Here is a 14886-nt window from a genome sequence, read left to right as displayed (position 1 = left end):
CATCCTCAGTATCCTTGTATATGTTTTGAAGGTATTGAGTTAGATGATAGGTGATTCCTTACACCTTTAAATTTCTATACAAAATATCTTCTTCCAGCAGTATTGTTAAATGTAAATATTAAACTATAAAATTTCCTGCAGATAGAATACATGTATTTGTGTAGGAAGTATTCAGATGCTTTTTCATCTATTGAGTTGGCAATAATCTATTCTGAGATTTTGAAAAAAAAAACTAGTCACTCATTGAAATGTAATAAACATAGAAAACACATTTCTTTAAGGATATCTCTCTCTTCTGGAGGAGAAAGGAAAAACACTCTACGTTGGACTTAGGGAGTGGCAGTCAGTAGGGCTCATACATATAACACATAGTTCCTATTATTTAATAGACACTTAATAGGCATTTATTGAATCACCAAACCCTTTTTTGTCTTGTAAAAAATGTATTGAGATATAATTTATGTATAATATTATATTAGTTTTAAGTACAATATAATAATTCGATATATGTATATATTATAAAATGATCACCACAGTATATTTAGTTAACACCCTTCATCACACATAGTTATATATTTTTTTTGTGATGAGGACCTTAGCAAAATTCAAACATACAATACAGTATTTACTATAGTTACCATGTCCTATGTTATATTTCCAGGGCTTATTTATTTTATACCTGAAATTACCTAGCATTTAGGAAAACATGTTATTTGATTATTCTTTCTGTGTTCTTTATATTAGAAAAGTGAGTTTAATAACTAGTTTCCTCAAGCCGGAACCCAGGATTCCTTGCTTCTCATCCCCACATTGCTCTCTTTGATTCTCCGTATCTATCCGTTTCGTTTACTGAACCTGCCCACTTCTTGCCACCTCCACTAAACTGCCGTTGTTCAGAACACAATGATTTCTTTCCTAAATTAAAGCGACAGCTTAGTTTAAGTGTCTTTTTCCTTTTGTTCTATTTTACAACTTGCCTTCCAAGCTTCACTCTAGTGAAGTTTTTTTCAATTTCTAGAATTCTCTATAGCTTGATATTTTTGTACCTGCTCTCTCTTTTTTTGTGTTCCTGTGATATATTCCCTCTATTTCTGGTGAATTTCTCAACTTTGTTATAATTTATTTCTAGTAATTTTTCTGAGACCTGCAATCTTTGTCAGGCATCTTTCCTACATGGTTGTACAGAATATTATACTACCTCCATTGTTACAGACGTCATATTACATTTTATTTGTCTGTTAGTTTATTGATATCAGTGACTAGACAATAAATTCCGAGAACTAAGAAACTGTTTTGTTCAGTGTTGCATCTTCAACACCTACCATGATGCCTGTCGTAGTTATTAAATAATCATTTATTGAATTGTTATATATAGGGTAAGTGCTGGCAAACTATTTGTAGAAATATAATTTTTTGGAAAATAGATATGCCCATTCGTTTATGGATTGTGTACAGTTTTTTTTTTGCACTACAACAGCAGACACGAGAAATTGAAACAGACTTTCTATGGTCTGCAAAGTCTACAATAATTATGTGATTTTTTGATAAAATGTTTGGTGGCCATTAATACAGAGCCATGCAGGTTTTTGATCTCTTCTTGAGTGAGGTAATTTTTGCCTTTCATGGAATTTGTCCTGTCAGTTCAAGTGTAACAGTGGAGAACTGTAACCCATCCCACCATTCTCTTGGCGTTGTTTCTATAAGTGCTGACTCTGACTAATATGTAGCTTTAAGAGAAACAGTATGTTTGTTTAAGAATCCTAGAAAATAACTTCAAAAGATACAGGCTTAGACCTCAGTCATCCCAGGTCTGGAACATTTGCTGGTCTTCAACCATGGAGTCAGGATGGAGTGAAGCCAGGATAACCTGAAATGAGATGACTAAATTAGGATGATGAACATCAGACTATCACTTGCAAAATGCCACAGACTGGGTGGCTTAAAAGACAGAAATTTATTTCTGACACTTTTTTTGGAAGCTGGAAGTCCAAATGAAGTTGGCTGCATTGTTAGTTTCTCTTGAGGACTCTTTCCCTGACTTGCTAATGGTCAACTTCTCATTGTGTCCTTACACGGTGTTTTCCTCTGTGCCCATAAATCCTTGTTGTCTCTTCCTCTTCTTATATGGACAGTCTTATTGGATCTAGGCCCTCCCCTTATGACCTCACTTAACTTTAACGAACTCCTTGGAGGCCCTATCTCTATGAACAATCACATTGACGTTTAGAGCTTCAACCTGTGAATTTTAAAGAAGACACAATTCAATACATGACATTTGTTAATGTTCCATTGGGAAAAGCAAAGTCTGTGACCAAGCCCAGGGTCAACATGGGAAGGTACTAGACTGGAGCAGGAACACTGGAGGCGTGGTCCGACAGGAGCCCACCGATAGTTTGCAAATTGGGAGGAGATGTATCTACAACTCAGGAAATAGCTATACTATGATAATCATTTTCAAAAAAATATTTTTTAACATTTTGCTCCTTTGGTCTCCTTTTCTATAATAGAAATCGGTTTGGCATAGGTTACTTACCATGTAACTGCTTAAAAGATATACATTAGTCTTCTCAGAGGTCAAAATTTGTTTAGTAAGCAATTTATATAAAGAGGGACAATTTATATAAATGGAGTGGTTAATAGGTTATATGAGACCAAACTAAAGCTCTGTTGTTGCTACTACAGAAGTATGGAGGTGAAATAAGTAAGTCTTCATATTTTGTTAGCAGAAATTGTCCTAAATGATTTGATCTATTGTTATTTGGGGGGAATTTTAATAATTCTTGTCAATGCCAAGCCTAAGATTTCTAGTATTCATCTGCAACTGAGCCACTTGGGTTTAATTAGTCACTACAGTGAGGGAGAAAGTACGTCCTGAGGGATGAAGAAGTACCATGGTAACAGGCTGTTAGGAGGGTCTTGTTGTAGGATTTGGGCTTTGGCTAGGTGATTTTAGAAAGGGTCCAAGGGATCATGGTTTTCTATAGATTGGGTGTTGTCAGAAATAGAAGGAAATTCTATGACTGAGTTCAAAATAAATCCTATAGGGAGGGTAAATGAGAACAAGACTTAAGCAGTTATGGTAAAGCACTCATATTGGCTGGGAGTGGAGAATGTTCGAGATTTTGTACTTAGATAATGTATTCAGACATGAGACAGAGAGGTCTTGTTTTTGCCTTGATCCATTATGGTCACTGAGTGGACTTGTCTGATATTGATGTTCTGTGTGACTATATTCAACAGGAGAGAACCAAGGCCTTGCTGTCAGCCCCCTGACATCTACTGGAAGCCAAGGGCTGCATTTTCTTTCTCATTCTTTTTCCTTCATTCCACCTTGGTTGGGGACATAACACTTGATAAAACTTCCGTTTCAGTGTGTTCAAAGCAACAATGTTTTATATGACACACAAGAAGCACTTTGGAAATTCTATGTATTAGTTCCAAGTTTATTCTTTTAATATTTTGGTCTAGACACAGAGTAAGCTTCATGGACTCCACAGAGGAAATCCCTGTGTGTCGCTCCCTTTATTCTGTAAGCATCCACACACATGGCCCCAGGTTTCCAGGATCCAGACTCTGCCTCTGAAGCACCACCCTCAGTCTGTCCTTTTGTGCTCAGTACTTTGGACCTTTCCTCCTTAATTACCCATCAGGATATACTTGCCCTGCCTCATTTCCTCAGTTCCCACAGCTGCATTAAAAATTTGGCTAACAAATCCTTGTGAAAGCTTTATTACCTTTTAAACATTTCATGACAAATCCTGTTTCATCGTGGCTTCCTGGAAATAGTCCTTGACTTCAAAATGCTAAAGCTCTCTGGACTAGAAGTTCAAGAGTTATTTGGGGCCAGTCAGAGTTTTCTCCCCTTCAAATTTCCCATCAGAACTGGGGGCTTTCTACCTTGTCAGTTTCAGTTATGTACTATTTCTCTTTTTTAATGATTTTTTGTTTTAATTGTTGCTCAAGTACAGTTTTCTGCCTTTTACTCCCATCCCCAGCCCACCCCCCAGTCCTCCCCATTTCCCTCCCATTTCCACCCCCCCTCTTGTTATTGTCCATGTGTCTTTTATACTTGTTCCTGCAAACCCTTCCCCTTTCCCCCTGAAATTCCCTCCCCTCTCCCTTCTGGACACTGTCAGCCTGTTCTCTAGTTCAGTGTCTTTGGTTATATTTTGCTTGTTTGTTTTGTTGTTTATAGGGGAGGGATTGAGAGGAACATATACAAAGGATACATAGACAACAACTGAGAAAGGTGGAAATGGGAGGGAGGGGGGAGCACGGGGGGTGGGATGGGATGGGAGTAATAGACAAAAACTGTACTTAAAAATAATTAAATAAAAAAACAATTAAAAATAGATTTCTGTTAAAGGTGAGATCATACGGTATTTGTCTTTTACCGCCTGGCTTATTTCACTTAGCATAATGCTTTTCAGTTCCATCTATGCTGTCACAAAGGCTAGGAACGCCTCCTTTCTTTCTGCTGCATAGAATTCCATTGTGTAAATGTACTATAGTTTTTTGATCCATTCGTTTACTGATGGGCATCTAGGCTGCTTCCAGCACTTGGCTGTTGTAAATTGTGCTGCTATGAACATTGGGGTGCATAGGTTGTTTTGGATTGGTATTTCAGGGTTCTTAGGATATACTCCTAGCAGTTGAATTGCTGGGTCAAAAGGCACGTTCATTTTTAGTTTTCTGAGAAAATTCCATACTGTTTTCCATAGTGGTTGTATCAGTCTGCAATCCCACCAACAATGAACTAGGGTCCCCTTTTGCCTACAACCTCTCCAGCACTTGTTGTTTGTTGCTTCGTTTATGATGGCCATTCTGACTGGTGTAAAGTGGTATCTCATTGTGTTTTGAATTTGCATCCCTCTGATAGCTAGGGATACTGAGAATCTTTTCGAGTGTCTCTGGATCTTCTGCATGTTCTTCTTGAAGAAGTATCTGTTCCCATCTTTTGCCCATTTTCTGATTGGGTTGCTTGTCTTCTTAGAGTGGAGCTGCACTATTCCTCTTTAAAAGTAGAATGTTTCCTGCTCTGGCTGGTGTAGCTCAGTGGATTGAGTGCAGGCCTGAGAACCGCACAATCGCAGTTCGATTCCCAGTCAGGGCACATGCCTGGGTTGCAGGCCAGTTCCCAGCAGGGGACTCACGAGAGGCAACCATACATTGATGTTTCTCGCCTTCTCTCCTTCCTTTCCTCTCTAATGATAAATAAATAAAATCTTTAAAAATAATAATAAAAAAGTAAAAGTAGAATGTTTCCTTATTAATGATTTTCCAGGTCTTAGAAAGTATAAACATTTGGAGTCTAATTCTGGGAAGGGTGTAAAGGACACTGATTTGGAGTGGTTTCTGGTAGAGGTTAGAGGAAAGAATGTTTCATTATTTTACTGCTGATTTTCCAGCAATAGGCTAGTTCTCTCTAAATCATACCTTTGATGTATTTGAGATATGAGGTTAATCTAATTTTAGGGTGAAGTCCAAATAGTTACGTAACTCAACAGATGGTTATTATCATTCTCTTCAACAGAAATCTAATCTCCCTTATCAAAAAGTAAGTGACCTGTGGAGAGAATTCAAAGAATAAAATCTCAATATTTATAGGGAAATTAATTATTCTGTCATATCAAAGAGGATTTTACACTCATCCTGAGAGTACCACGTGACCTCCATAATTGTTAGATTTCTTCCCGGGGATGAAAAATTTGAATAGTTTTACTGATGAATGATGTATTTAGCATGTGTGCTAGAATGATTTCCAGTTATTATTGCAAATTATCTCTTTGCAACACTGATGCAAAAAAAATGAAGGGCTTTCGACTGCTGCTTCAGTAAAACAGATGAGGTGACTCTTGTTCCTGGGAATGTTGGCTCTACTTGAAGGGTGATGGTGGGTAGCTGTTACAGGATATATTAAAATATTTCGTGCAACTCCTGCATTCCCAGGAAAGACAGATGCCTTTATCCTGGCTTTAATAAAGAAAATTTTGATAAATAAAAGTAGAGACTACAGCAGAGGTAATCACTAAAATTTATTTTTAGTTTCAAATATTTCATTAACTAATGTAGCACATCTGGGTAATTTACTTAAGAGTGAGAAAATACAAACATCACAACACATTGAAAAAAAGATATAACTCAAAACTAACCTCTTAGAGAAATGAATGATGTCATGTAAAAATATACCCCAAAAGCGGGGATAACTCTGCATTTTTCACCAGCTTCAACAATGTTAGTATTACGAAGAAAAAGCTGTTGATAAGTGTAAGAAGCTCGAACATACCTACTGTTCGATCTTCATAAGTAAATAAATCTAGTTCAAGGGCAACTCATTATTATCAATTACAATATGGGGGGGACTTTTGTCCTCCCATAATCCATATGCTGAAGCTCCTACCTCTAGTACCTCAGAATGAGACCTTATTTGGTAATAAGGTCATTGCTGACATAATTAGTTAAGATGAGGTCATACTGGAATAGGATGGCTCCCTAGTCCAATATAACTAGCGTTCTTATTAAAAAGAGAAATTTGGACACAGAGGCACACACATATAGAGAATACCATGTGACAATGAAAACGGAGGTTGGAGTAAACAAGTCAAGAAATGCCCCCAACTTGTTAGCAAACCACTGGAAGTTACACAAAAGGCATGGGAAAGGTTCTCTCTCACAGCCCTCATCTCTCTCATCATCTCAGAAAGATGCAACCCTGCTGCTTCCTCGTCTTGGACTTCCAGAGGCCAGAACTGTGAGGCATGAATTTCTGTTGTTTAAGTCCCTCAGTTTATAGTACTTTGTTATGGTAGGTTTAGCAAACTGATGTAGCAATTAAAACATCTCCTTTGCATTTTTAAAAATATTTTATTTATTTATCTCTAAAGGGGAAGGGAAGGAGAGAGGGAGAGAAATATCAATGTATGGTTTGCCTTTCATGGGTCCCCTGCCGGGAACTGGCCCGCAAACCAGGCATGTGCCCTGACTGGGAATCGAACCATGATCGTGTGGTTCGCAGGCCCATGCTCAATCCACTGAGCCACACCAGCCAGGGCTCCTTTGCATTTTTATATTAGATGATTGAGCTTATGACCTAAGGAACCAAGTTTAAAATTTTATGTAACTTTCAAAGGACCAAGCAAATGATCCAACAAAGTGCAGTTTTTCCCATATATTTTTATGTTGTTACTTAGCATAAAAATGTATGTATAAAAAGAATAAATTGACATTTTCTGTTATTTTAATGTGAATGTTATGGAAGCATAACTACTTTTTAAAAAGCATCAATCATAAATATAGGCCTGGATGAATTCTGAGAAAGACATGTGTATGTAATATACATTATGTAATTACACCCTGCCTTTAGCCTCTTGATCAGGAAACATATTAGTGGAACCCAGTGTCCTAATTTTTTTTGCTGTGGTAAAATTAAATAACATAATATTTATCATTTAACAATTCCTAAATGGCATTAAATACATTCACAACATTGTGTAACCATTGTTACTATCTATACCCAAAACTTTTTCATCACCCCCATCTGTACACACTAAATGTTACCTTAACTTCCTCCCTCCCCCCTATTCCTGGAAACCTTTTTTATACTTTATGCTCCATGAAGTTGCCTATTCTAGGTACCTCATATAACAAATCACACAGTATTTGTCCTCTTGAGTTTGGCTTCTTTCATTAAACATAACGTTTTCAAAGTTCATTCATTTTGTATGTATAAAAATTCCATTTCTTTTTTTAAAAAGATTTTATTTATTTATTTATCTTTAGAGGGGAAGAAACATCAATGTATGGTTGCCTTTCGTGCGTCCCCTGCTGGGAGTTGGCCTGCAGGGAACTGGCCTGCAACCCAGGCATGTGCCCTGACTGGGAATCGAACTGCGATCCTCTGGTTTGCAGGCCCGCGCTCAATCCACTGAGCTACACCTGCCAGGTAAAAATTCCATTTCTTTATGGCTGAATAATATTCCAGTGTGTGTATATGTCACATTTCGTCCATTCATCTGATGACGAACACTTGGATTTCTCCCATCTTTTGACTATTGTGAATAATGCTGCCATGAGCATTGACAAATATCTTTTCAAGTCCCTGTTTTCAACTCTTTTGAATATATATTTAAGGGTGAAATTGCTGGGTCATATGGGAGTTCTATGTTTAACCTTCTGAGAAACTGCCAAACTGGTTTTTATAGCACCTTCACTGTTTTACATTCCCACCAGAAATTCCAGAGAGTTCCAATTTCTCCACATCCTTGCTAACACTTGTTATTTTAAACTCTTCTTTCGCCATCTTAGTAGGTGTAAAGTGAGTATTTCATTATGGTTTATTATTATTATTATTTTTTGCTGCTGAATATTAAGAGCTCTTTATATGTTTTGAATCTTACTCACCTATTAGACAAATGATTTCCAAATATTTCTTATGTAGATCTTTTTTTTCTCTTTTTAAAAAACAGTATTCTTTAATGCACATGTTTTTAATTTTGAAGTCAATTGATCTATTTTTCCTTTTGTTGCCTGGGGTGCCCTATTGATGCAGTCATAGCTAAATCTTAAGTTTAGGTCTTTTGATACATGATTTTACCTCAAAAAACACCCCATATTCATTGAAGATATTTGGTGGAAAACAATCATCAAATTAAAAATGCAGTGTTTCATAAAAATATAGCATTATAAAATAATGAACCTAAATGTTTTATTGCATATTTTTTAGTTCTATCCTTTAATCAAATTAGTCTTCCAGAAGGCTACAGTTTGGGATAGGTAGCTTCAGAAATATCTTTACTAAAAGATACTTTATGGATAGTCTCTAGGGTTTAGCAAAGCTTGGTAAACTTGACTTTCTTAAAAGTGCTTTAACTTGAATAAAATTTTAAAGTGTTAGTCATTTGCTCTTTAAAAATATTCAATTACTCTTGGGAAAGGACTCATGAAATAGTTATTTTTGTCAATGCAGTGCTGATGAGTTTCTTTTATTTTACCCTTAAGCGATTACTATATTATCTTTTTTAAAGTATACTTTATTGTGCTATTACAGTTGTCCCAATATTTTCTCCCCTTTATCCCCCACTGCCTCTACCCATCGCCCTTCTGTATCCCCCGCCTTAGTTCATGTCCATGGGTTGTGCATATAAAGTCTTTGGTTTCTCCATTTCCTATACTATCCTTAACCTCCCCGTCTGTTTTGTGCCTACCAATTATGCTTCTTATTCCCCGCACCTTTTCTTCCATTCTTCCTCTCTACCTCCCCAATGATAACTCTGCATGTGATCTCCATTTCTGTGAATCTGTTCCTGTTCTAGTTGTCTGCTTAGTTTGTTTTTGTTTTTGTTTTTTAGGTCCAGTTGTTGATGTGAGTTTGTTGTCATTTTACTCTTCATAGTTTTGATTTTCTTCTTTTTCTTAGATAAGTCCCTTTAACATTTCATTTAATAAGGTGACGATGAACTCCTTTAACTTGACCTTATCTGGGAAGCACTTTATCTGCCCTTCCATTCTAAATGAAAGCTTTGCTGGATAGTCATGGATGTAGGTCCTTGCCTTTCAGACTTCAGATACTTCTTCCAGCCCCTTCCTGCCTGTAAGGTTTCTTTGGAAAATCAAGTAATAGTCTTATGGGAACTGCTTTGTAGGTAACTGTTTCCTTTCCTCTTGCTGCCTTTAAGATTCTCTCTTTATCTTTAAGCTTGGGTAATTTAATTGTGTTGCGTCTTAGTGCGTTTCTTCTTGGATCCAATTTCTTTGAGACTCTCTGAGTATCCTGGACCTCCTGGAAGTCTATTTCCCTCACCAGATTGGGGAAATTTTCCTGCATTATTTGTTCAAATAAGTTTTCAATTTCTTGCTCTTCTTCTGGCACCCCTATGATTAGGATGTTGGGATATTTAAAGTTGTCCCAGCAGATCCTAAGCCTCTACTCATTTTTTAAAATTCTTGTTTCTTCATTCTGTTCTGGTTGAATATTTCTTTCTTTCTTTTGCTCCAAAGCATTGATTTGAGTCCCAGTTTCCTTCCCTTCACTATTGGTTTCCTGTTTATTTTTCTTTATTTCACTCTGTATGGCTTTCATTTCTTCCTTCATTTTGCTACTGAACTCAATAAGTTCTATAAGTATCTTGGCTACCAGTATTTTGAACTCTGCACCAGATAAGTAGGCTGTCTCTTTGTCACTTAGTTCTTTTTCCAGAATTTTGATCTGTTCTTTCATTTAGTCCATATTTCTTTGTCTCCATGCACCTGCTACATTGTGAGGGGTAGAGCCTTAGGTATTCACCAGGGTGGGGTAACCCTCTTCCATGCAGTTTGATTTTTCTGGCAGTTCTGGTTGTTTTTTGTTTTTAGGTTGGTTGTTATCCTTCTTTTGGTGGTGTGAGGAAGTGAAGCACTTCTACCTATGCCTCCATCTTGGCTGGAACCTCTACTATCTTATCTTTTGTGAGATGGTAATTATACAGTCCTGGTGTGCTTTTTATTCTTTCCTTTTTTCAGGGACTTCTGGAAAGCTCAATCTAAGTTTTATGCTAAATCACATCAGTTAGACCAGCCTCAGAGACCACATGTATTCACACCTGCTTCTTCCCACAGTTTTTATTTCTTTTTAAAAGAGACTTGTTATATCTATTTAACATAATCTTTTATATTATGCTTGAGAAATGAAATATTTGAATTGTATATTTGTAGATTAATAATTTAAACATAGTAAGACTGGTTTTAAGTGGGGAACATGCAGAGCTGCCTTGTCAGACAGTGCAAGTTCCCACACAAGTCAGCAGCACGTTTTAGTTGTAGGATTAGAGGTATTGTCAGCATTTTGATTATGTAGTATGCTCTGTGTTCGTAACAGATACAAGATAACAGTGGTTTAAACAATCTCACCTTATGCCTCACGCATGTAACAGTTCAAGCCCACGGAGCCCTGATCTGGTCGTATGATTGGACCAGGACCCAAACACTTCCTGCCTCCATGCTCTGCCTATCCCTTGTGTATTTGCCAGAACTGTGTGAGTAAACTGGTTCTTTGGAAAAAAATGCTGTTTTTGTGGGGCAATTACTCCATAATAGCTGTTTTTTAGCCACCAATAATTTAACTGCTGGCTTGTAAAATACCCTAAAATTTAAGTCAGCTTTGAAAATTTGGCATACGCTTAGCTCTATCCTAGCACTGGGTGTGGCTCTTACCACTGTGGTCCTGCAGGCGACCCCGCAGGGCTAAGTTCCAGTCAGAGGCAAAGGGCCCTTCTCTGAGGAGCATGACTTGGTATTCCACACATCTCTTCTACTTCCATTTTACCAGCCAGAAGCTAATCACTTGCCTACACCTAGTGGACAGATAGCCTGGAAAATATTGTCTTTATTCTGTCTACCTAATTATGTATCTAGCTAAGAACTGCGGTTTTGTTCTTAACGGGAGAAGGAAAGAAAGGCATTGGTGAATAATAGCAGATTTTGCCACAGACATACATTAAAAATTAGTGTTATTCATTTATACTCATAACTATAAGTTTAACAACGATGACTCTAAGAAAGAAAGCTTATGTGAGTTAATATATGGCAGCAGTGTATTTGAAGAGCTTTCTGTTTCAACCAACAATGGAGTGAGTGACAGCCAAAGAGCAATGCGAGGCTAACCCAAAACAATGACAAGGACAGATGTCACAGATCTTTTCAGGCATTAAATGTGATCTTTTTACTTATCCATTATCATCACACATTTTTACAAGGTTACCTGACAGAGTTTTTAAAAAGTTATTAAAAATTACACATTAATAGAATGGATTAAGAAAAATTAAACTTTTAGAAGCCTTTCCATCTCCATGGCTTTCTATTTATAAAAATAAATGAACAATGTCATTTGAGAATTTTATATTCCTAAGAGTTCAGATTAAAGAATGAGTAATCTATGAGAAGTTGTCTATAAATTACAGTTGAACAACTTGGCTGTTTGTTTATTAAGAAGAATAAATAAAGGTATCCATGACAACCAGTGCGTTTCATGTAAGATTTTAGAGTTTATGTTAAAAACATTAATTTACGAGGTCTGTGCAGAAAAAGTCCAGCCATTATTAATACAAAGAGAATGGTCCGCATAGCACTGATGTACCCTGGCAGACAAGGAGAGTGGACAGTGGACTGTGAACAGTGAAGACTTCGCTCTACTAGTCAGTGAGGAAGGTAGATGCCATTGAATGAGCATGTGTACTGTGCGGCGGTTGCATTCAAAATGACTGAGCAAGTAGAGCAAAGAAACGGCATAAAATTTGCATTAAACTTGAACGTTCCTTCATGGGAACTATTTGGATGATTTAGAAGGCCACAGCTATGGGCATCTGGTGATTGGCAACTTCATCATGACAACATGCTCACTCATGCATCATGTCTCATGCAGAATTTTTCTGAGAAACATTGAATCACACAGGGGACTCAACTTCCCTACAGCTCAGATTTGCCCCCCTGTGACTTGTGGCTTTTCCCAAAACTAAAATCATCTCTGAAAGGGAAAATACAATGGAGCAGCTGATGGCAACTGGGAGAACTGTGTGAGGTCCCAAGGTGCCTGCTTTGAAGGGGACTGAGGCATCATTGTCCTGTGTACAATGTTTCTTGTATCTTGTATCTTCTTCAGTAAATGCTCTATTTTTGGTAATAAATGGCTGGATACATTCTGGACAGATCTTGTATATTATGTGCTTCAAACTCACAAAAAATATCATCTCTATGTCAATCAGTGATACTCCCTATAGGATGTTACACCCCCACTTCTTTCGTAAGCCACCTATTGGTCCTCTTTGTGTATTTTCGGACAGAAGGTATGGCTGTGCTCATCTTTCCTGACGCAATTGTCACCTGAGTCCCAAGCACATCAGATATTTGTTAATTTACATCTTTCGATTTTTCCCCAGCTTTATGTAGGTATACTTGACAATTAAAAATTGTATATATTTAAGATGCACAATTTAATGATTTGATATATGTATACATTATATGCATTATGTACACATTATGAAATGATTACCACAATCAAATTAATTAACATGTTCATCACCTCACATTGTTACCATTTTAAAAAAATTTTGATATGGTGAGAACCAAGACCTTCTTTCTTGGTCAATGTCAAGTATATAATATATTATTATTAACTATAATCACCATGCTGAATGTTGAAGTTGCCAGAACTTACTCATTTTATAAGTATGTTTTAATTCTTTATCATTTTTAGAAAATATCACTTTCAGACACTTTATATCATATTTTTCACTTCTTGTTAAATAAGCTAAAGCAAAAAGTGTTGTTCCTAATATGGAGAATTGACCTCAGACAAATTTTATTTAATGTAGGTAAGTTTATTTTTTTGTGAGTGGCTTTTCTGCACTCCTGCTTGTTATATCACCCTGAGTCTATTCTCCTCTTAGTCATCAAAGTCTCGTGGTTATTGTTGACATCTCTATCCTTTTTCTAAAACAATCTTTTAGATCATTAGTGTTATTTATTGTCATGTTTACCTAATCTCTTTATTATGAAAAGATTCTTCGGCCTTTATGGATTTTCGTGACACTGAGAGTTCTGAGGAAGCACCTTCTTTGTGCAGTTTCTGAGCTCTTGCATCAGAGAACACGTTGTCTAGGTGAATAATGATTGACCCAAACTTCTTGAAAAGGGAAATTAGGGCTCTAAAAATACAACTACAAGTAGCACTTAATAGTCAAAGTTTACAGAGGTTAATGAAACACGAATATAAATTTATACTATAGTTTAAATAACTATCAGAAAATATCTGAATTGTATGTTATGACATGAACAAGATAAGAAAGATCAAGTTTACATTGACATTTAAAGGGGTGAGTATCATCTAATAGGGGAAAAGTTTACCGAATTTTGTTTTTCACAATTTTACCTGGGACCAGCTCAGAGAGTTTTTATGGTCCGTAAGTTGAAACATGGGGGCCATGTTTTTTTTTCCTTTTATTCCTGTAGGTCAGGGCAGTGAGGTTTACCTCTGAACAATAGTCAAGGAGACTTCCACATATTATTCTTCGAGGAATCAAGTTTGCTTCATGGTATACTGACATAGTAGAGAAATGCAATATCGAAATATGAATTTGGAGATAGAAGCTGAATAAATACCAAAGTGGTAGGGGAAAGAATGCTAGAATCAGACAGACATAGGGACAGCAACAAGAACAGTACTGATAACAGCAATTAATGAAGCAATGGCCCTCTGTGAACACTTTGCTAACACAACTTCATATAATCCTTCTAAGGTAGGTTTGGTTACCTCTGTTTTCCAGAGGAAGAATCTTAGAGAGGATAAGTCAATTATCTGGCCTCTTACAGGCAGTAATGAACAGACTCAAGATTATGTAATAGGTCTGTCTGACTCTAAAACAGTCTTCTTACAACTAGATTAATGTCGCCTCTGTCGCAGCTTGTATCAATGCCGTCTTTATGTCTTTGAGCCTCAATTTTCTTGGTTTTAAAACACAAATAACAATCTTCACAGAGTAAAGAATTGTATGCAAACTGACTGACATAAACATATCGCTCCTTTCTAGTTTTAACCTAGACCTCCCATTGTTAGTCTATTGCCAGAAAATTTTAGCAGCCATCACTTCCTGGCCTTTTGGCTAAGATCAAGTGGAGAATTTTAGCACCAAACATATGTAACTATAATGCATGTTTTAGATATCAGAAATAATAGTCTAAAAATTCCGTCATAAAATTGCTATAACTTAATTTATCAGTGGACAGAAAAGGAATGTGTATTCACTGCTTGATATTACCTAATTTTACGCATGTCTTTTTTTGCTATTATAAACTCAGGATAATAATTTGACCTTCCCCTTGAACTTTGATTTTTTCTTGACATGTATTTTTAGGTTT

This window comes from Sturnira hondurensis, unplaced genomic scaffold (assembly GCF_014824575.4).
Source record: "Sturnira hondurensis isolate 20B ecotype Veracruz unplaced genomic scaffold, ASM1482457v3 Scaffold0004136, whole genome shotgun sequence".
NCBI classification, from domain to species: Eukaryota; Metazoa; Chordata; class Mammalia; order Chiroptera; family Phyllostomidae; genus Sturnira; species Sturnira hondurensis.
The sequence above is the reverse complement of the archived record's forward strand: the minus strand, read 5'-3'. Positions refer to the sequence as shown.